The 23,473-nt window shown below is 50.3% G+C and overlaps 1 protein-coding gene across 7 annotated transcripts in view; it reads right to left on the reverse strand.

Annotated features, from left to right (window-relative positions):
* SIL1 (SIL1 nucleotide exchange factor) overlaps window positions 1-15,949 on the reverse strand; it is a 97,305-nt gene extending 81,356 nt beyond the window's left edge. The window contains exons 1-3 of one of the 7 annotated variants that reach the window (XM_054841854.1): window positions 15,739-15,882; window positions 11,410-11,579; window positions 6,965-7,105 (exon numbers count right to left, since the gene is read on the reverse strand). The gene's annotated coding sequence lies outside the window, so the exon portion shown is untranslated. Of the gene's footprint in view, window positions 1-6,964; window positions 7,106-11,409; window positions 11,580-15,276; window positions 15,582-15,735; window positions 15,886-15,909 lie in introns of those variants that run through there. The other 6 variants (XM_054841851.1, XM_054841852.1, XM_054841857.1 and 3 more) reach the window with 6 other exon arrangements.
* Window positions 15,950-23,473: the final 7,524 nt, after the last annotated feature.

Genomic DNA, 23,473 nt, shown 5'->3' on the forward strand with positions numbered 1-23,473 from the left:
CCTGACTTCCCACTGCAGTTGGGCCCACAAAGAGCCAAAGATTTAATTGGCACACTCCCAGACTCTCTGGAAACAGCTTTTTGTATTTTCCAAGTTCCTGCTGCTCACTTGTGGCTCTCACATCGAATAACAACATCCTTCCCCTGTCAGGTGCCGGTTTCCCTATAAAGAGGCTCAATTAAGAGGTTAAAAAAACAGGCAAAATTTGGGCTCAGTATTACAGAAATCCGACGCTGATCTATCAGGCGCACAACTCCCACAGCAGCATCCACACCACACGGCCTGCCCCGGTACAAGCATCTATCCCCCATGTCTATATCTCAGCCTGCCCCCACCACGACCCTCGCTGCCGGCTCCGGCTCAGCGCCAAGGCTTCCCATCAGGATTGCCATCCCTCCCAAGCCGAGGGCACCCACTGCTGCAGCCCAGCAGAGCGCCCAGCACAGAGGTGCCCCGACGGCAGGCAAGCCAAGGGCCTCTCCAGCACTTCTATCGATCCGCCAGAAATGCTGAGCTGTTAAGTTTATGAAAAATGCATCTCCTCACCTCTCTACCGTGCACCGGCTGGCAGTGACAGCTCTTATCTGGCGTGACAACCCACGGGCACAGGTCACAGCAGGGAACAGCAAATGTGTGGCTTGCCCGCTGCATGCTCCAGCTACGTGGCCAGGATTAACGTGGCATCACAACCCATGGGATTAATTGCACAGGATGCCCAGCTCAGTGCCTCCCTTCCAAGAGAGCTGGGCTCACCCACGCTTCCAGTTTTGTGGCAAGTTCCCAGTTGAAAAGCCACTGGGATCCGCCTCATAGGCCAAACCCACCCAGGAGCTGCCAGATCAGCTGCTGACTGCAAAAACCCAGAATAAAGCCCCAACCAGACAATTTCAAACCCTCTCTGAAGGAGAATAAGGAACTCTCTGGGGATGAACGTAACTTATTGCAAACAGGTTCCCTCGGGACTGCTCCTGGCTTTGCCCCAACTCTCTGCAGGAACCCAGGGAAGTCGTTCCCCACGCCGGGGCTCAGTTGCCCCACTCCTAACACAGACATCACGGTTATAACCAAGGGAATCGCGGGGCTCCTTCCACTAAGGTCTGCAGCAATATCTTGACGTGCATGGATGAGAGGCATTATTCGAGTTTGCTCATTTTTTTCACTGCATCAGTACTTTTAAAGTGGTCTCAGAGGATGCTTTTCATAAGCAATTAAAAAAGCCCTGGGACAGAAATGAGTATGAAGAGAGAAAGGAGAGACTACCAGTACAATCATTTAGGAGCAACTCTCACCATGATTTCCATTCTTCTACCCAGGCATTTCCCACTAAGATTAAAAAGCGAGTCTTGTTCCTCAAGCACAAGGGCCTCCCCAGACAGAAGCCAAAGCAGAACAGCCAGCAGCAGGCAGCATTTGTTCAGCAGTGGTTTTACTCAAGGAAATTTAAAATAGCAAAGAACTCCAAGGGCTGCAAATGCAGAAGTAAATGCACAGATACAGGAAGCTGAAAGAGAACGTAATTCCTTCCCTCTCGTCCTTCATGACCTGCCACCTCTACTTTGGGAAGTGTTTTTTTGCCTTTCTGCCTGTGAGATGGTTACAGACTGACATGTGCTCACACTGCACCTAGAATCAAGATGCTCCAGTCTTCGTTGGTCCTTGGGCACTGGTTTAAGCTTAATAAAAATCAGGGAAGAAGGAAACTGCCTGCACACAAAGCACCATCAAATGCAAGGAGTGCACAGCTGAAAAATACATTTCTTCTCTCATCTCTTGTCAGATAGGGAGAGCTATTTTAGATGTTACTTGTAGCAACATACAGAAAAAATAGTTGAAAATGTGACAGCATAGCATCCTTTTAGTTAAACAATCTCTCAGCCACTGCAGAATGTCTCCGGCCAAGCGCAGGCACTGGACACTGCACCGTCCACTTCCTCGGGGGTAGATGCAGGCCTGAGTCCTCCAGCAGAGAAGGTTTCACTGACCCCTCTGGAACCCCAAACTGCTCTTATCAGATGGCCCCAGTCATCTGCATGGGCTGGGACCTTCCTGTTGCCATCCTGCCTTTTCCCTCATCAGCCTCCGCTAAGCAGAGCTTTGATCCCCCAAGTGACTCCTGGTTCAGAGACCTTTTTTCCTTTTGCCTCCTAGATATGAAGGACGCCAAGCTGGAGTTCCTGAGCATCTCAGCTTCAGACGGGCAGACTTTGATGTTGCACAGAACACCCGTCTCTGCAATTCGTCTGGTCTCTTCAAACAGCGGCAGAGCCACCGCTTTTGATCTGTGCAAAAGAGCGTTTTCCTTGGGGAAGAAAAGTCATGCTGGCGCTCATTTCCATCTTGTCATGGCAGAACAGGCTGTATTGGTGCTTCAAAGAGCTCCTCAACCTTAAATTCTTATGACACGGTGACAAATCAGGGAACCTGCCTCTGTATGTCTCACGAATCCCAGCAGAGGTTATGAACACCATTTCTGCAAATGCTGTAGCCACCACGGGAGCCTGCGTGTGCCATCACAGTCACACTGGCCACCGCACTTGAGGGCTGCAAGGTCTGCACAGCTCCTCTCCGCAGGAAAGGCTCAAGCAAACGCTTCACTACAGACGTTTGAACTGCGAGTCTGGGCCCTATAGGTGCGTACAATGAAGGGTCATGGAGAGAGACTGCAAGTAGTAGTAAACCTTACGAGCAGTAGGACTGCTCTCAGCCCACAGGTCCCTTCTGAGTTCTGTGACTGTGCTCATTGCTCTTCAGAGCTGTGGGGTTCAATGAGGAGCAGTACCTTAGCTCCATCCCACAGCAAAGGCAGGCTCCAGCAGCCCAAAAACTAGACTGGGGAAGGAGAACAGAGATGTGACCAGAAGTAAGCAGTTTTCCTCTGTGATTTTTCTCTTCCAAGGGACAACAACTGTGTTTGTAACCTTAGCACCTTTCAGTCCAGAAAGAGAAGATCCACTGTTTCTCATCTTGAGCTTGGACCAAGGGCAGGAGACCCAGCCATTTAAAAGGAACATCCATTTGTTAAAGCAGACCCTAAAAAGAGCCATTTTGTGGACTGGCACATCTCAGTAGCTGAGCAGCACCAGTCCACGAAGGGTCCTTTCTTTGGCAGTCCTGGCTGTCACTGCATCTGCTGCCTCTGCAAACACCGCACAACGCAGCCAAGCAGTGGGAAGCAGTAGGCAAAGAATACAGTGACTTTCTCTCTCCGTTTCTTGGCCTTTGCTGTACGACTCTTTGCGAAGTCAAGGAGGACTCTCGAAATCTCCCTGCCTGCTGCGAGAGCTAACAGCAGGCTGCTACCCACTCACCCTCTTTAGGCTCTGATGAAAGATGCATCTGCAGCACCTTTCTCTCTGCTCAGACAGCAGAGCATCCTGAACAGCTTCCTCTGCATCCTGGTGGTGCCACTGCCTCCTCTTGCCACATCAGGTGGGGAGATGGCAAGTCCATCACAGGGCTGCCAGGTCCCATTTGCACAGTGGGGGCTTCTCCCATGAAGACCACAGACTTAGCCGTCCCCTCCTGCAAGCAGAATTTATCACAATGACCAAACTATGCTGCAGAGCTTCTCCATCAGCTGCCATCTAAATACAGCTGCCAGGCGAATCAAGGCTGTTTCAATGACAGCCTCCACAGTGACTTCCAGGGACCGCAGACGTCACACGGCAAGACAAGTTTTGGCACCAACCCTAATCCAGGGAGTGAGAAATCTCAGGGCACCCAGCACCAGGCAGGGACAGTTACTCACATGTAGAAGGGTTTGCAGCATCAGGGCCAGGCCGCATATTTTTTCCGAGGCAAGGACCCTGTCATTTATGCATTAAATGGCACATTTATTCTGCTATTCAGGAAGAAATAATAATTACAGTGGCCTCCAGTCTCCAGCTCTTTCAGTCTGTACTTAAAGAGCAAAAAAGGACCAAACCAAACAGCGCTTCCACAAAAATCTCTGAACTGGCTTTTAGCTGCTGGACAAAAGAGGGCCAGCTGATGAACCGCTTCCTTTATTGTCCTGTTTCATTTCTATTTCATAACAGCAGCCAGGCACTGCAGGCAAAGCACTTCAGGAAGCAAAGCACCGCTTGGGTGGTTGAGCAGACCTGACCTTCAGCCTCCTGCTTCCTCACAGTGGTCCAGGTGTGCCACGACTGCCCATGAATGTGCTGTCTGCGGTGCTTTCTTCTTTAATTGTAGGGTAAGGAGTGCCAAGCCAGCCTGGGCATCTGGCAGGCTCTGCGTGGCTAAGTGCTCCTCCTAAGCTGGAGGAGCCAGCGCACACCGGTGGGTCCATCCACGTGCATGGCTACAAGATGCTCTCTCACAAACATCATTTCTAGCACGCATAACTCTCCTTCTAATCAAGCAGTCAGTCCTGTTTCAGTGGAGATTTACAGAGAGGTTTTTTCCTCTCAGAAGCAATAATAGATGGACAGCAGGAAAGAGAAGAAATTAATGGACATAGTAATTATTCCCAAAGTTGCAAATAGGAGTAATTCCTCACCCTCAGACAACTCTGGAAAAAAAAGATTAAAATGCTTAGGGGACATATTCTTGAAACTGCAGGTAATAGAACAGATAAAATGTATTTACAATATCTCACAGGGGACGTGTACTTTTTATTCTGCTGAGGAATGTAATATTCCACTCCTCATTACAGAGTTAAAAGGGTGTCCTAAAAAAAGCAACTTAACAAAGCATCTTTAATGGCAACCGGGTCCGGTTCCAGAAACGCAAGCTCTCCTCTCCTGCCCCGCACACCAAAGTGCAACGAGAAACACAACGAGCATCTGCAGAAACACCTAGCACATAAGCAACATTAATAATCTATGCAAATAGCACAATTTAACAACCGGCAAGAAGGAGGCTGGAATGGGAGGTGGGCTAAAACAACGCTCCCTCCGCTCACACTTTCCAAGAGGAGGAGGAGGGCAGGCTTGCCTTCCCCAACTTCCTTGGTGCCCGCAAAGCCACGGCTGCCAGCTAATAGACTGTGCCTGAAGTACCCGCCAGCAGAAACAATTTGTCATGTGTCAGATCAAATAAACTCTTATGAGACCACTGTACTCCCTGAAGCAGACGGCTGCCAAACTCCAAAGGAGAAATCCAAGAAGCCTAGCTGGCCGGTGTCAGACCCAAGTGCTTACAAAGATCAGCACACTTTTCATTTTTAAAACACATCAGTACAACGCAATCTGTTCCTGTGCAGCACTCCCATGCGAGGCAGCCATCAACAATATCCATTATTAAAAAGAATTCAGTGTTTAAATTATCACTCTGGGCTGAAGCTACTCATAGTCCAGAAACTTCACGCTCCTCATCCAGTGGTGCAGCATCTCGCTCATCCTAGGGAAGCATTAAGGCTAATATTTGTCAAAGAGCCTTGGTGCCGTAACGTGCTGCCATGGATTATCATTCATCTGAGCAAGCGCTCCTCTCCTTCCAGCCAGCGTCGCGCTCTCTCACTAGAAATGAAGTCCCCAAAAATTGAATTACAGATTATGTTTTTCTTTTTAAATAGTCCTAAAGCTTTTTTTTTTTTTGGTTCATTCCCAAATGCTATCACAGCTTCCCATGCCCTGGGCTTGTGTCATTCCAGACCTCGTGTCAAGGCACCTCGCAGGTCCTCCGTTGGCTGCATGGTCCTGCAAGAACCATTAAAGCACAGACCTGGGACTCTCCAGCGCTGGCTCTGCTGCAGGGCACATCATTCTCTCTCTGTTACCCTGCAGGGTAGGAGAACAAGCCCCTAAACCTGCTCTGCACACACCTACAAGGTTCAGTCATGCCAGCTAGTACCGTGGGGAACCTAAAGCACTCACCTGCTCCTGCAAAGACCAGGCTTAAGTGCTTACTAGTCTGCACAGGGGGCAAATCCCGCAACCCAGGGCTCAGCCGCCAGCTCCAGATGTTCCAGAGGCCGGTGTGCTTCATCTGGGGTCAGCCAGCTGAGCCCCACCATGGTCAGGAAAATTCCATCTACTCCATCTTCCACAGAAGATCAATAATGGTCCCAGAAAACTTTGTCTGCTCGAGGTTCCTGGATGGGAAGCTCGACCAGCCCACAAAGAAGGTTAGCTTACCACAAAGGGAGAGCGAATGGGAGAAGGGCAGGAAATCCAAAGAAAGGATGAGAGAAGTAGAAGATACTGCCTCAAGTCACCAAAAAGCAACTGCCTGCCCCAAAACTCAGCAACAAAGCCTCAGGTGACACTGCATATCAACAAAAAGTGAGAAAAGGCAAAACCTGGCAGCCTAAAGCATGGAACAAGGGCAGAACAAGGTGGCAGGCAAAGGGCATTCCCCTTGGTATTGGCAGTACCAGCACAAAACTCAGCTGCGTGGGTTTTCTTCCAGAATTTATTTAAAGAGCATCTGATGCCTCATGACAAGTTATATTTAGACACCATTTTATCTGTATCAGGACTCCTCTCCAGCCACAGGGACTGGCATCAAGCACAGGACACCGTCTTGCCAGCCTTACTTGGACAGGATTGTTGTTTCCTACGAGCATCTCATGCAGCACAGAAAACACCATCAGCCAGTACGTGCACCAGGAGAGCTGTAAAGTACTCGTGGCGCTGCTTTCCAGCAAGGAGCAAAACACAGGCTGTTACTGTAACGCAGGAAGTGTTAAACCGAGATCTCATGGAGGAGGAGGTTAGCAGACACAAGTCTGTCATTTACAGCAATGCTTTTCAGGCGTTTACAGCTGCAGAGATGCCTGTTGACAGCCAGGTTCCCACAGCCTCTCCCAGGTTTTACATGCTCCAATTTTCACCCAACAGCCCTTTGGACGGTGACCCACACCAGGTCAGCTGGCGGTGAGCAGAGCCAGCACCAGGCACAGCCAGCCCTCGCCCCCAGCAACCCGGGATCCATTTGCAGACAGAGCTTTAGGCATCAATTCAGGACATGGCTTCAACTCACGTCTCTGGACAAGGGGCTCCTCCTCTGAAAAAATTACCTTTTGTCTTCAGCTCTCTGACTTGGAGAGATTTCACAGAGAAATCAAAGGGCTGTAGTGCTGCAGGAGTCCAGGGCACACACACTGACTTCTTCAGAAGATTCTGGTTATGTTTCTAAACAATGGAAAATTTCCCAAATGCTAAGAGAGAACAAAACCCACGTTAGCCACCAGAAACCAGCCAGAACTCAACGATGCTCCAGCCAACAATCTCACTCTGCTCCTCAAGTGACACTCCGCACAAACCCAAACAAAGGAGTCCATTTACATCATCACCAATGAATTTCTTTACCCCTAGAAAACTTGTACAAGTGCCACACTTGCGAGTGCCATTATGATTTCCAACAGCCTCCTGCTGACGTTGAACAGACTTTCCAAGCTTCTCTGCATACATTTTGTACTTTATCACCCCACGCTTGCTGGAAGAAAAGGAATGAAATGCACTCGAGAGCCACCTGCCTATTCCTGATTTGGGTACAACAATGTCGAATGCAACAACATCATTTTTACCTGCTGGTAACCTCCCTGCGCCAGCGCTGGCACACACCACATCCAGCCACCGGAGACAGGCATTTCCCACTGAAGGAACGAGAACCTCATACCCAGTCCTTCAGTTTTGGAACCCTCGCAAGGACCATCTCTATAAGCCATAATGCATTAAACAACACAATATTCAAAATTAAGTCCAGAGCTTGCAGCAGAACCTAGCTTACCCAAGGCTCCTGCTGGAAATTTGCCATAATGTAATAGTTTGTCTTGTGGGCAGGAAGAGATCAAGAAAATTAAGTCGGTGTAAGATGACAAAACTCCCCCTAAAGTAAGTGCACTAAAGCAGCAGTCATGAGCAGGCCAAGTACATTTTATGGGCTATACATTTTCACTTCCACAGTCTTGGAAAAGAAAATGGAGTGACTTTGTTCTGTGTGTATATTGTCACCATTTGTTACTGTCTGTCTATTGATGCTTACTTGAAAAACAAAATTTAATTAAACCCCACAGTACTGCATAGCCTGCCTTTGAAATATGCCTGCATTAGTGGATCATTACAGTAAATGAAATACAGCTTCATATCGTATTTTTCAAATAACATCCTAAAACATTTACAAATTAAATAATACTCTTACAGAGAGAAATTAAGAGACACAGTGTTTAGCAAGGGCAAAGAGATGTTTACAGATGAAGTCTGAAATGAGACATGGAGGCAATGAGGCAGAGGTGCTGGAGGGCTCTTCTAGACCTTGCTGAGACGGTTCTCTGTGTACCAGAAACTAGATGAAAAAAGAGTGCGCCAGTGCCAGGCGAGCAGAAAGGGCAGCATCCCCAAGCCCCCAAGGAGGTTTCAGCATGAGCTCGTTCAGGGTCTGGGGTGCTCTGGCACAGTCTGCCAAGCCAGGGAGGTGCCTGCGCTCCTCTGCATGCAGGAGAGCCCAATGCCCCTACGCATTTGTCCATCTGTCCTTTGGAAACCCGGCCAGAGCTGTACTGGTCACGGGGAAGCAAACCCTTACAACCGACTCACAGCAGTGAAAACCCAGACTCTCAACAGGCTGAGGAAAGGGATGCAGAAAGGTGTTCTTGTGGCAGGATGAGAAATACACTGCTGATATTTACCAGGAGCAGAAAACAAAGGGAGCTTTGGTTTCTCAGGGTAAGTAAAAGCACAAACAGGTTAGTGAGTCAGTGTTGGTCATAGCAACATGCCTGATGTTGAGCAAAGCAAAGCAGCATGTTAAAAAGCAAGTGAATATTACATGAGCCTTACAGCTCAGGCTTGAAGAGATCCAAGATTTGTCTTTTGCTTAATAGCATCTGGGGCGATGCCAAGCGTTCTTTGACAAATTATTTACCCCGAGAAATCACTTTCCCTAAACAAGCGTAACCCGTTACTGCATCCTTCTTTACGTGAGCCTGGAAAAGGCTGCACCCTATGGGTCCTGCGGCCTCATCTCCACGGCAATGCACCAACGGACTGGAGGTACCGACTGGAGCAAGAAGGCAAACGTCCCCAAAGAAAAGGCTGAAGACGGCAGAGCTCACACCAGCGTGAGCCTGGAGAAAGGCGGGCTGCGTGCGTCAAGCATGCGCGGTGCTGGCAGGCAGGGCTTTCGCGAGAAGCGCAGCATGCTGGCCTATGGCAGGCTGGAAAGGAAGAAGACATCCTTGCAAGGGCACCTCTGGATCCGTTTTATGGGAAGACAGTAAAAGATTCACAGCTGCTGCCCATGCCAGGGATCAGCAACTGACAGCCAAATTCCCATAGGTCCCGCTGAGTTCTCGTCAGCATGTGAATCTATTATTTAGAGGAAAAACGTTCGGCCTGGCATATAATCATTGAAAGCTGTCAACTTCCAGCCTATGCGGGGCTTCCTCTGTGGAAAGGATCCTTCTCTGTGAATCAAGGACTCATCACCAACTTCATGTCACAAAATTAAAATGAACAGCTGCGGCAAGGGGCGATCCATTATGCATCGTCTTATCGGCCCTACAACAATAATGAGCACTGGGACCTCAAGACACTACACTGCACACAGCAAGGTTGGGCAAAAACCACCGGAATATAGAAAATGCAGCCCAGGATCCTTCCTGAAGGAAAAATAGGGTGGTAGAGAGGCACTGGGAGTGACACAAGAGAGCTGGCACACAGAGCATGCTTCCTGCACTGGGGATGGAGACTTCAACAAGGCTGCGCGGGTCCAAACAGTCTAAGACAAAGCAAGCGCAGCACTCGTGCACCAGCACGGCGGCTGGCTCCTACCTGCTGCCACGCCTTCCTTACCTCTCACACCAAAGCCTCCATCGGGATCAACACCTCCCGTCCGCTCGCCTGCACATCCCCACACCTGCTCTCCCATCAGCGGACAGTGTGAAAGCTGCCGGGCAGCACTCAGATTCAGGCTGGCTTTGTGCTTTCCAGGCTGTGGCAAAACCTCCCTGACACTTAAAAGCACAACCAGCTTGCATAAGAGATGAAGATTGCCGAGCCTCCCGCAGCCTTCCTGAGGTGAGAGCAATCTGTGCGCGCTGTCATCACCAGGTAGCGGGAGTGCGCTGAAACCGGGGCGCCTAGACTGCAGTGCGAGGTTAAAAATGATCGGGCTTCACATTCACAGGTATTTCAAGAAACGCGCTCGTCTACAGCTCGTCAGCACTCTTTTCCACCTCTGTACATACCAAGAATGAGGTCTGAACATTTAAAACAGACCGGACTGTTACTCCTGGTTTGCTGGAGCAAATAAAGGGAATGGGATGTCCAACAGGGAAGAAGGGGTACAGCCAAACACCCCTGAAAGTGCCCTACTTCTGCAGTTCAAGGTTAAACATCCCATTTGCACTAATTTCTGAGTCTGCCTCTCTCAAAAGCTGCACCAGGTAATTAGAATCATTATAACTATTATTAGACCATAATATTATTATAGCATTTTTGCTACACTTGACATCTGTTGGCTGATAGATTTAACTGGTACATAAGAAATAATTGCGCATAGATTTCTTGCAAATGAGCACCAACACGGAAGACATTAAAGAGCCTTCTGCGTTCAAAAAGTTAATTTTATGGAAGCATGCTTGAAATAAAAATTCTAAAATTAACAGTTAAACCTTTAAAAACTCTCATTAAAGAAATTATTTGGGTTTAAAGTAGGCAGCCATTAAAAATACCCTGACTTTTCTTTAGATGCTTAAAGGTATATACCTGGCTTGGTATCTCCTTCAGATCAACATATGCGTGTTCTTCCCACCTATTCCAGTGACCCAGAGGTTTCTAAATCATCCTCCCATCTTCCGTTGCCTCTCTCTGCAGCAGACTTATGCATTATTTGGGCAAAGAGTCTGACTGCGCAGAGAACCAGTATAATCAGGACTCTTACAGCCTGCTCACTGAAAATCCTACAGAATTATCAGCAAACACACATCTAGAATAAAATACAGCTTCTTGCATCCCACGAAGCCCAAAGGGCTTTGCAAACTGGACTTGGGATGCAATTTATTCACCTCTGAGATTCAACCATAATCCAGAGTGGAACACAACCTTTCTATCAGTATTTAACTATAGCATGCAGCACCTCTGGAGAGATATAAGGAAGAATCCAAAGGAAACCACAGGAATGCTTTAGGGAGGCTGAATTTTCTCCCCTGGAACTGAAATTTGGTCAGGGCACCCACCATTAGCCATGGACCAATAAAGGAGAATAATCAGGGAACAGCTGCTTCATCCCGTTGATGACGTCCTTGAGGCACAGCCTGAGCCTCAAGTTACCAGCCTTGAGAGGTGCAAGAGATAAAAAACAGAGGAAGCCTCTGTGGTCCTTGAATTCAGCAGGGCCCAAATTTCACCCCACAGTTACACCGATGTGCAAAGAAAGGTGGCATAGTAGGTGGAAGTGCACTTCAGAAAAGGAACAACCTCTTAACATTCAAAAAGCTGAACACAGCAGCTCAGTACTTACAGAACTCGGGGGCACTTAGAGCTGGTCCTGTTTGGACAGTGATGTTTTCTCCAGTTAAATGTATTTCAGTTGAGGTAACTCCTCTTCCTTAAGCTTAGCTCGTACTGAGAAGGTGACCGGCAGAGCCCTGGTGGAATGAGGTATCCTGCAACTGCTCCCACAGTGACACACTATTCAGGGATAAAAATGAGTGTAATTAATTTTTCCAGAGCAAGTAATTTTTTTTTCCAGAGCAGAGCAACCACACAAGGAATTTTGAATTGCTTGAGGAGAAAAATGTATTTTTACTACCTTAGTCACATACAAAGAAGCCTAACTCTCCCTGAGGACAGACCTACGGAGAAACAAAGGGGAGCAGGACACTACAAACACAAATTACCCCCATGCATACCCCTCTGCTACCAAAGCAGAGACACCCGGGGAGCTCCCGGTAGAAAGCAGGGCTGAGCAACTGGACGATTGCCTCTGAGTGATGCTACTCCAGAGAGAAGGCCCAGTTAAATAAGGTTCATGAAAGCTCTTGAAAAATCACCCGAGTCTTCAGAAATGGGACAGAAATTCCCCTCTACAAATATCTGTCCATCACAATGGTGTTAAAGTAGGCTTTTTACTCTATCCATCCAACACTCTCAGGCAAACCAGAGGAACTTGGACTAGGCGAGCTCACCTTAACAAGCCACAGTGCTCATTACTAACTAACAAAAAAAAACCAACAAAGCAACTCCCCTGCACACACACTTTAGGGGTAGCTATCAACGATCCCCTGTCACAACGGGAGAAAACCTCACGCGTGGGCACTGGGAGCTCAGTCCAGGTCTGCTTCTATTCATCCTTTTCATTAATGGCCTGAACAATGAAAGAGAAAGTACTGTTATAAAACCTGAAAGGTTGCCCAGCAGTTAAGAGCTGTAAGCACTCTGGAGGTCATGATCAGAATTGATAAACTGAAGCAAAGTTAAAGAAACACCCACAAATCAATAAAAAGAAAAGCAAGGAAAACAATGCTAAGAACTGCACTTGGAAACAGCAAAAGCAGAGATCAAGCACACAAATACAGCATGAGGGAAAGCTCTCTGGGCAGAAGTAACACTGAAAAAAATCGGGGACTGGACTAAAAATGCGATGTGTGTCAGCGTTAGAACACCACAGCTCCAGCTGCAAAGAACTACACATCATTCTGGGATTTAGTAACGTAAAATTCCTAATTCCAGGCTGGAAGGCTGCGCTCAGTGCTAGGTATCACTCCCAAGAAAGTCGCAGACTGGGACTGGAATATAAGTGGAGCAGTTGGCAGTGTAAAACGCACAGCCCCTTAGCAGCTGTTGAAGAGTTTCTCCATCCCTGCTCCCCTCCGGGGTCATTATCTGCTCTTGGTTGGCATTTAACAGCTGTTTACAAGGAGGACAACCATCTGCTGGGCCCACCGTCCTCCGAAGGCAAGAGACACAGCGGCCCGCTTAATTTGCTGCGCAGGCGAGTTAGATGATGTATCAGGTGCTCTGAGACCGGGATTTCATCACGTCCCAGAGGGAACTTGTCCCCTGTCCAAATCTGCACTAACGTCCACCACTGTTCAGTCTGGAGCCATCTCACTCAGCCTCAGGACAGAGGCATGGACAAGGAGGCTTTTCCGGCCCTGCATTTCATTTTAGCATCCTCCATCTGGCCACTCCTACACCACTACAGCGGTGACATCTTAGAGCTAAATTAACAGCCTTCTCCTCCCCAAAATACAATAGAGCTCCTCATCCTGCCGAAAGGGCACCCACACAGCAACGCAGAACAAGTGCAGCCGTAACCGTTTCAATTCACGTCTTCATTACCCTTCATAAATGAAGCTCTTCAGCTCAATTTGCCACCAAGCTACTGTGGTGGTGAAGACGGCCTTCCCACACGCTGCAGGGTGAGAGATACTGACCTGGGCTGCCCGTAGGGAAGGACAAGGCTTCCCTCCTCCCCTCTTACCCCCAAACAGCCCCACCGACCCGTGCGACAAGCTGTAGCCCCTAAGGGCTACCACCCAGCTGAGCAGGCAAGCCCCTCCTACCCCAGACAGAATTATGTGAGGCAATGATTGCTGAAAGCAATTAAAATCATTGAAACAAGGTGTTTCAAAGTGGGTGAGATGCCATATGCACACAGCTGCACCAAACCCCGACCCAAGCCTCTGCGAGAAATCCAGCAAGGGGGCAAGATCAACAAATCTTATGTAAAAGCGGGGCTTAACTTCCAGGAACATTTAACATTTCCCAGTGAGTTGAGAGGATTTTGGGTTTCTTTGAGTCAGAGCTTTAAGAGCAAGCTGCCTCACGAACCGCAGCCAGAAGAGATTTGACAAAGCCTTCGTTAGCACGCACCGTCTCCTTTCACAGGCCTCTTTCCCAGAAGATCCCCAGTGTTGTGTCATTTTTCACTTCAGGTGCTAAGAATATCTGTGTGTTCATAAAAAATAATAACTAGCTTTATAGGGAACTTATCAACAAAGCACTCAACAAATCTTAATTAAAGCTGATTCACTTACTTCACGAGTGCAAGTTAAACGTTATTTCTCAGAGGGGAAAGCTGAGAGGTAAGAGAGCTGAGGTGGGTTATAAAAGCCACAGAGGGAGTCAGTAGCAGAGGATTAGCACATAGAAAGGCTGACTATTATCCCTAAATCTATCCCAATAATCCACTGCCTTGCAAAGTCTCAGGGTGTAGTTGACATGCTTTCAACCACACCTGCCCTGCTTGACCACATCTGTATTTAGTCTTCCATTTCCTTGCCAGGTAAGGGCAGACAGAAAGAGGGTTTGGGGGTGCTGGAGAGTTTTTCAGGTGGTTTATTGCTCAGGCTAAAGAAATTCTCAACTGTAGAAAAAGAAGGTGGCAGCGGTAGCACCAGAGCTGGTCTTCCACTGCTTTAGGGGACGGTGGTGTGGGTTCAAGGGAAGGGCTGTTCTGACAACTTATCGGGAATTGCCAGTTTCCAGCTTATTTCTTTAAAAGGAATATATTTGTATCACTTCAAACCTAGTAAATATGTGGTCACACAGATGGCAGACCCCAGGAACTTGAAGACACTGCTCTCACCTCCATTAACTGCACTTCTACATTAAAGTTTCTGGGGCAAGATTTTGGATGCTTTCACCATAGAAACACCTTAAAGGCTGCCAAAAAATACCAACACCATTCAGGCTGGTCATTTTAAGGCAGAGTCTGGGGAAAGAAAGGGAGAAAGAAAGAAGTCCATCCCTTAATAGCGCTAATCCCAGAGCACAAATGAATTCAAAAGGACTACACAGAGCAGAAACACTGTGGTAGCATGTTTGGTAAACAACAGGGTGTGTCATTGGCTTCTAACGCCTTAGAGACTTATCTGCACTTAAAAAGGTTTCCTACCACAGCTGTACACTGGAGCAGCCTCCTTGTGCAGACAGCTCTACCAACAGAAACGCCTGTGCAGATTATACTCCTTTGGCAAGGAAATTAAACAGCATCACTGGAGTCATACTTTCTGCCTCTAAGCCATATTTGTACTAGGTTAGTTCTATCAGCAAAACACTGTAAAATAAATAACTTGCCCCTAAGAAACTGTGTCTACAGAACTTCTTAGTGTAAACCTAGGCCATCTTGAGAGGCGGGTAGTGTTGATTATTTGTCAAAGATTACTTCTAATGCGAGTGTTAGTCAACCACTGAAGTTAAACATTTTAAGGCAACATTCCAAATAGTGTTTATATACAAAATCCCATTTGCTCAGTTTTCACTCTCTGGCTTTGTGCAACATGTAATTTCACTAGTTCTCTGGCAAGAGAGCCATATGCAAGCTTGTACCAAAATAATTAAACAGTTTTAAAATTCAGGCCTCATGTTACCGAGTGCATACCCTGAAGAAAAATCCACTTTAACGGCCCAGAGCTACACCAAAGATACCAGGACACTTCTATTCCACAACAGCCCAGACACAAAGGGGGCCCAAGGTCACCCAGGCCACCCTCGTGCTCAAGGCAGCATCCAAACTGCTCCTGTTTTGTTGAATTTGTATTTGAAACCCTTCAGGGATCCCTGCCTGCCCAGGCATCCTGCCCCGCTCTTTGTGGGTTACGTGCCCGCCACAGGGCCCTGATTTTCGGTCACTTCTAGACCACAGCAGCCCAGGCACCTGCCTTTACTTCCCAGCCTGCCCAAGGCAGGCCGCCACCCCCCGGGCTTAGGGCAAACGCCGCTACCCCCCCCCCCCCCGCCAGCAGCAGCTCTCCGGGCCCTGCGCCCTCACAGCCTCACAGGGCCCCCTCTGTGGGAAAGCAATGCGGCGGGCAGCGCCCCCGCCGCGGCAAGGCCTCACCACCGGCTCCCCTCGAACGAGGGCACCGGCAGGACACGCTCCGGCGCGGGAGGCGGCTGCCCGGCTCCGCAGGGCCCGTGTGCCGCCCGGTGCCCCGGCCCCGAGCAGCGGCCCAGACTGGGGCCTGTCACAGCACCAGCCTCCCGCCTCGGCCCCGGCCGCCCCCCCACTCACCGCTCCGCACTGCGCACGCTCCGCTCGGCCCCCGCCGCCGGCCAATCCGCGCTGGCCGATGCCACGGCTCCGCCCCGCCTTGGGCCCCGCCCGCGCTCCCCGTCAGGCGGCTCCGCCACGGTCGCAGCGGTCGGGGCTGCGTTTGGCCCGGGCTGGGGGCTGCGGGAGCGGCCTGAGCGGGGCCTCACCGGGCGCTCAAGAGCCGGCCTAGCTGTGGGCAAACGGCCTGTCCCGGACAGCGGACACCGGCCCCGCCGAGGCAGTGCCAAGCCCTGAGGAAAGCCGGTCACGCTGAGGGAGGGAGCTGGGGTAGCGACAGGAGGGGCACGGGGACAGCCCCGAGTCCCCACACAGCCGCCGTGCAGCCAGGGAAGGGGCCCTGGGTCCGCGGGCCGAGCTCTGCTTGTGCCCTGTGCCACATGGGTGTGGGGAAAAAGGAGGTGACCTTTGCGAGGTTCCTGAGGTGTGGTTGGCCTGAGCCATCTCCTCTTCCCTGCCGCTGGCTGCTTCGGCACCCCCCCCCCCTTATTTTTCACACCTTTTGAGGGAGGTAGTGAAGTTTCAGGTAAATACAAGGGTGTTAATTCACAGCCTTGGCACCTGACGTCCCCTGGACTGTGCTGAAGAAGATGTGAGAAAGTCGGACTGGAAGGCACAGGGCCAGCCGGGCTGCTTGGGGGTTCCGTCTGCCTCATTAGCTCGCAGCACGGTGCTGATTAAAATCGGGTGCCAAAGCATCTGCCACCCCTCTCCCAGCCAGTGAGTGAGTGATGGCTTTGCAGAAAGGACAGAAAAGCCCCAGCCACAAGCTATGCAACCCTCCTCCCCGGTGAGGGCTGGGCTGCGGCTGAGGAGCAGCTGATGCACAAGGATGCCCGTGGGCTCCACCACGCACCAGCCAAAACCGCTCTGCCAGCCCCAAAAGTAAACCTGCAATGCTTAATTATCCAGCGAAGAATGCTCAAGGACAGCAAGCAGCACGGTGTAAGGGGACTGCGTGCCCACTCTGTCCCCTGGGCCGGTGTCCCCACGGCTCTGCTCTTTCACCGAGCTTTGCTTCCACTGTGCTTTGCTACTGGCACCCACAAAGATCCTGGAGGCAGGAGACTGATTGTAAGCAAATGCTAGCTTTCATTTCCAGTAAATGAAATGTTTTCAGTCTTTCCAGGTTGGTTATAACCTCAAAATCGGAATCCAGAAGCAAAACCCACAAAGCCCACCAGCAGCCCTCCACAGATTTATTGGGGTTTAATGGCCTGATTTTTCAGGCAGCTACATGATTTCTGGCAAGTCGTAACTCCTGGCCTTCGGATGCGTGAAAGCCCTGCTATACTCCAGCCTTTTCCTTCTCCTCCTTTTGGGGTTCTGGGCCCTCTCGGAGCAGCATTGACACCAGCTCGGGATGGGGCTCATCCATCCGTATCTGTCCAAACCCCACCATGGTCTCTCCGATGGGGCAGGTGGGCTGGATCTAGCTCTTCCCCTTGTTTCTGCCGGGTGGAACAGCACTAACAGGATGATCAGCCATCCCTCTGAAGCCATGGTGAACCCTCTCTTTCAAGCACAGGAGGAGCAATAAAACCCCTCCGTGCAGCCAAACCCAAGGCTGGCAGTGGGGCAGGGCTGGCCTCTCCTCTGCTTGCAGCCCAAGAGCCAAACTTCAGCTAGGGCACAGGGAAAAGGAGCTTCTTCTCGGTTGCAGCCTCACGGCCCCACGACGGCCCCAGGTGGTTTGGGAAGTCTTGCTGAGATGCTTTGTCGTCGAGGAGAGGAGCGCTGCCGCATCCTCGGGCGATACCAGCCTAATCCCGCCGTCTGAAACCGCTCGCACATCAAAGAGATGAGAAAACACGCTCTGCATGTATTATCTTTTGCATTTTGAGTTCTTCTGTTTGATCTGATGGAATGGAGGGTTTTTTCCAAAGGTATTGGAGAAGATGGGTGTGAGAGAGTAATTTAGGGCTGGGAGTAATTTTTCATCAATGTACTTAAAGACAATCGCAGCACTAGGAGGGAGGCCTAATTGTGGAGTTGTGTAATTAGTTTTTATGTCGCTGCAATTATTCTGTTGGCTACATATAAAGAACATGGCAAAATGCAGCACTTAATTTTAAATCAAGACTTGATTCTCTTTTAGTAGGTAATTGATGTTGATCACATCACTTAGCAGCGACTATAAAATGTGCTATTTAGATTGTAAAAGGATGAAGAAAAGGACTAAGCAGATAGGTAATTGATGGATCACGGGCTGCATTGGTGGGAGGCAGCATTAATCCATCAGACTTCAGTTGTCTTTGTTTCCAGCCACTTGTGGGCATCGTTAGTGGCCCAGAGCATTAATGAGCGCAGAGCCGCTGATCCCTGCAGCATCGTGCTCCGCAGTAAACGGCCGCTCTGCCCCTGGACAGCAGCGTCAGCAGATGAATTTGCATTTAATGCAATTGATTCCTTGTGTCTAAATACCTTCTTTTAAGGGCAGGCTTTGCTCAAAGCGGCTCGGCTTTGAGCTCAGGGTGGGATTCGGGGCTGATCCCCCTGGGCAGAGCATCCTGCCCGCTCCCCTCTCCCACGCAGAGACCCCTAGGCACCGCTGCCCAGCTCCCATGGGCTGCCTGCAAGTTCAGAGCCGCTGGCATCCCCAAAAACCTGCAATGGGGACCTCGGTCTTCCCTTATCAGTAGCACTCAGCTGTTTGAAAGAAGAAATCAGAAAGCTGAGGATGCAGAAATGGGTTATTCCCTGCAAAACGGTACTGATGTCTTCTTGGCCAACAGCTTTGCAAGTTTAACAGTGAACTAGGCTGAGGGGCTGGAACAGTTGGGCCAGTCCTACACCTAAGCAGCAGCAAAGCAGGATGATAGAAAACTTGCCCTTGCTCAGCACAAGCTCAGATCAATAGCTTGACACCACACTGTCATGATAAAGTCGATTAAACTTTTCCTTGCCTTTGTGACTGGCCCTAATTACTTGATTTTGAGGAATATTTGCTGCTTCCCGGGCAGGAGCTGGAGGTGAGATGGTGCCGTCACTGCGGGGATGGTTCTGAGGTGACTCTTTGGCCATCAGAAATTCAGATTTTCCCCAGGGAAAGGTGTGTGGGTTTGTGCCTGGGACTGCCGCCTGCTCGGCTGCAGCCACCTCCCCTGCTCGGGACCGTTCGGCTTCTCCAGCAGCTCAGCCGTGGCAACGTGTGCAACTGCGCCAGGTTGTTGTCACCAGGAGGGTTTGATCCGCCTTTTCCCCCTGAGATCTCTTGCATCCAGGGGAGCTTTTTCCTGGGCCAGGGCAGGCTGGGGAGGACGATGAGGAGGGATGAAGAGTGTCGTTTGCCCAGATAATAAACTCCACAGGCTGCAGGACACTCATTAGGTCGAGTTTCCAGGTGGCAGGTCTGGGCTTTGCACTCCACACTCACACCAAAACAGATGGAGTTGTGGCCAGAGAATCACTGGGAAGAGGACTGTTGCCTGAAATACCTTTCCCCTCTGGCCTTTCCTCCCTTCCTTCCACTCAGCCTTTTGTGTCATGCTGTAGCTCCAAAAAATTAAATGAAATCCAGGCTCCAGTGGGTGTAATTGTTTAACGACCTGCAGCTCCGGCGCCGTGCTGCATCGCCTCCCAGCCTGCCCCGGCCGGCCTCGCTGCTGCCAGAGAGCTGGCGGCAGCCGCTTTCCACGCTGAGATGATGAAACACATCTTCACAACTCAAGCAGCAAGTCACGACCCAGTCTGAGTTCAGAGCAGACAATTTTTGCACTGCAGATGCATCTGGAGAGGGCAGAGGTGAACCCCAGGCTTGAGATGGGGTGGAATCACAGCTGCAGAGTTACCCCGCTTGCTTTTAAAAATGCTTTTTCTCACCCATTTTGGATGCTGGGACGCAGGGGCTTTTGCAGGACCAGTTCTGCCATGGCAGCGTCAGCCTCTCCGAATTGCCGTAACAATCAGATGGGTCCCACTTGCAGCTTTTCATCACCACCAGCCCAAATACTATTTCATTTGCTGTCAAAAAAAGAAAAAAAGACTCATTCCGAGGGCTTTTGCCATCAATCCCTCGGAGGCTCCAGAGCAGTAAATGGATGTGATGAGCCGAGGGGCTGTCCCTGCTCACGGGAGGCTCTGCCAGCGGGGCCGGCGCTGAAGCACAAGGGTTTCCGGGTAGGCTGCTGCCGGCACGGTGGCACAGCTCAGGGTCAGGATCCCGGCAGGTATCAGTCTGCGACAACTCTTCTCCCTCCGGAACACATCCGCAGGACGGCTCGGCCCTCGTGGGAGCCTGGCGGCTTCAGCTGGGGGAGTGAGGGCAGGCTCTGCCTTGTTTTGAGAGCCCGGCAATGCCAGATGACTCCAGCATTTCATTACAGGTTATTAACGACGCCTTTCATCACAGCCAAGTGCTTTGCCACACGCAGGCTTCCCACCGGGCTTCCCTCACTCCCGTTTGATATCGGGTTTGGATTAAATTAGATAAGGTGGCAACGGTGATCAATTCAAAGCTGCTTTCCTAGGAAGCCATGCGCAAATGGTTTAGAAAAGAGACTAAAGCCCGTAGCAAGGGCAGAGGGACCTGGCTGCATCCCACACTGCCACCTCCTCTTCGCTGCGTTTGAAGCATCCCCACACTGCAGCACGCGCGGCTTCGGGAGCAAGTGCAGGGACAATTAATAAAACACTTCTCATCAGGTGGAAACGAGACCATAAATCTCAGCGGTGTTGCACACTTAAAGGAGAGGGGACGGTTATGAGCCGTTATTCCCTGCAAAAATGGGCTTTAAATCCTCAATCGCCAACGCCCAGCGCTGGATGCTCTGAAGTTGTCCTTTGCGGCTCCGTTCTGCCATGGTGCCAGTGAGTGACCCTGACACTCGTTACCTGCAGATATTTATCACATTCTGCTGCTGCTTGGGGCACCTACTGACATCCGGAAAGAACACAGACCTGTAAAACATCAACAAAACCAAACGTGATTTGGGTTTTGGTGGTTTTTTAGGGTCTCAGCTCTGTATCCCCATAACAACCAGGCTGCAGGGTTTGGGAAAACAGCTGGGATCACACGACAGCAGGGCACAGGGTGCTGTGCAGCGAGGACCCGCTGGCCCATCCATCCCAGCAGCACAGCTGGGGAAATGAAGATGTTATCGAGCAGCAGCGCGGCATGGTAATTGAAAGCCTTTTTGCTGCTGGAAACCCTCGAGGCTGCCAGTCTCTTGGCTGAGCTGCCGCTTACCGACACTTTTTCATTTCCTCTCTGTTTCGCCTAAACTTTCCATCGGATTCCTCATCCATCTGAACTGCGATGATAAATATGGAAATAAAGAGGCATTTACAGCCCCTCTCCTGGGTTGGTTTTGTGTATAAATAAATCGTGTTCACAGCACCCTCCTCTCTGTAGCTGCTGGCCCAGGAGCGGCAGGGTCTGAAGGTGAAGCTTTTGGGAAACTGGGTAGCAAAGAGCAGTAGGTGCTGCCAGCCATGTCTCCAGGTCACTGTGGGGAGAAAACATCGGCAAAAGGGATGGGGCAAGCAAGGCCCACGGGGATTTCTGTGCAGAAGCAGAAGGGAAAAATCAACAGCTGAAGAGCTGAAGGTGTGAAGTATGAAGAAAGGCTTTAATTTTCACAAAATCTCGTAATTGATTAATCACAGGGAGACTTCTATATGGAAACATCCCTCTCAATACCATCTCAAGATCATCCAAGATGGTAATAACTGTTTGGCAGGGGAGTAGGAGGAGCAAGGTGGGACAGGCTGGAGCTGTGGGCTTGTCTCCAGGGAGAAGAGATCAGCCCGTAGCAGCAAGGAGCCAACGCAGCGATGAGCAGCGATGAAGAGCTCTGGACCCGGCAGTGGGAGAGCCGCACTGGGCACCAGGGATGCTGGTTTCGGCAAAGGATGATGCCCCAGTGTCTGCTGGCTCTCTGGAGGCTGCAAAGGCTGGGCAGACCTGCCTGCGTGTCTGAAACACGGGTTTTAGGGGGTTTAAGAGCAGACTGTAATAATTTCCCTTCCCCTTCCTCGCCCTTCACACTGCTGCGGTGTTCCTTCCCTTGCCCCCTGCCGTGGTTTAACCCGGCTGGCAGCTAAAACAACCACACAGCCCCCACACAGTGGGATGGGGAGAGATTCGGGGGGAAAAGTAAAACTCGTGAGTTGAGATAAAGACAGTTTAAAATGACAGATAAGGGAGAGAACAATAATAATAATAAAAGAATGTACAAAACAAGTGATGCACAGCACAATTGCTCATCCCTGATGACCGATGCCCAGCCAGTTTCTGAGCCACAGTCACACCCCCGGCCAACTCCCCCCAGTTATATACTGAGCATGACATCATACGGTATGGAAGATCCCTATGGTATGGAAGATCCCTATGGTATGGAACACCCCTTTGGCCAGCTGGGGCCAGCTGTCCTGGTCATGCCCCTTCCCAGTTTCTTGTGCACGAGCCTGGCAGGGCAGTATGAGAAGCTAAAAATCTTTACTTTGGTGTAAACATCGCCTAGCAACAACTAAAATATTAGTGTGTTATCAACATTATTCTCACCCTAAATCCAAACCACAGCACTATCCCTGTTACTAGGTAGAAAATTAACTCTATCCCAGCTGAAACCAGGACACCCCCAAAGAGCTGGGGCTTCTGAAAATCATCCTGGATGCAGAGGGAAGCACTGCCAGGACAGCAGCTGAGCCCCCAGCCCTGCACCATGGGGTAGAAGGCCCTGGACACCTTTGGGATGCCATCTGAGAAGGCTTTAACCTGGGCTCTGGCCCCAAAACGCCATTGGGATTCTCTTCAGCACCTTTCTGCTGGGCACTGGGGCCCCCCAGGGTGGTCACGAGCCTGGGAACCCTCCAGTTAATGGATGGGGCTTGCTGCAGAGACAAGCAGGCACAGCAGCTTGGGCCAGCAGATTCATAGAAGCGCTTGCCTGGGGGTCCTGAGCAGGTGCCAACATCACGCATCACCCTGTGCGTGACAAGCAGGGGCTCCCCTCTGCCTGACGGGGGGTCTGGTTTAAGGAGGACGCCCTGCTAGTCCTGACCGTGGCCTGATCCATCCCCTGATCCTCACCTAATGTTCTTCTCAGGCTTCACCCATTCTGCTTTAATCCTGTCTCCTTCCCTTTACCAGCAACGCTACCTTCATCCCCAGCCGAGGTCTCCTTCTTTCCCGTGACAGTCCCACAGACCTCACATTCTCCTCTCATCTGGAGAGCGAACATAATATCTACAAACCCGGCTGCCTTCCTGAAGCTGTTACCTGCTTTCCTCATGGGAGGAAAATAGGAAAAATTAGTATGCGGCTTCTTCCTCGAGAAATCAATGTGATCTCAACTCACTGTGAAGTTCCCTGACTGTTAGAGATGCTGCACTAGTAAAAACTAATCCTCTAAGGAGAAATAGTGGAGGAAAAAAGAAAAATAGATTCCAGTGACTAGATGAGGTTAAAATGGTGCAGAGGGCTAAATTCCTGCTAGTGCCAGAGCTTGTTTGGAAGTCCCAGAGCAGAGAGGGCTGCGGAGTGGATTCAGTCCAGCTGTTTATCACCCAGCTAAGAATCAGC

The sequence above is a fragment of the Grus americana genome, chromosome 14, assembly GCF_028858705.1.
Source record: "Grus americana isolate bGruAme1 chromosome 14, bGruAme1.mat, whole genome shotgun sequence".
Classification (NCBI taxonomy): domain Eukaryota; kingdom Metazoa; phylum Chordata; class Aves; order Gruiformes; family Gruidae; genus Grus; species Grus americana.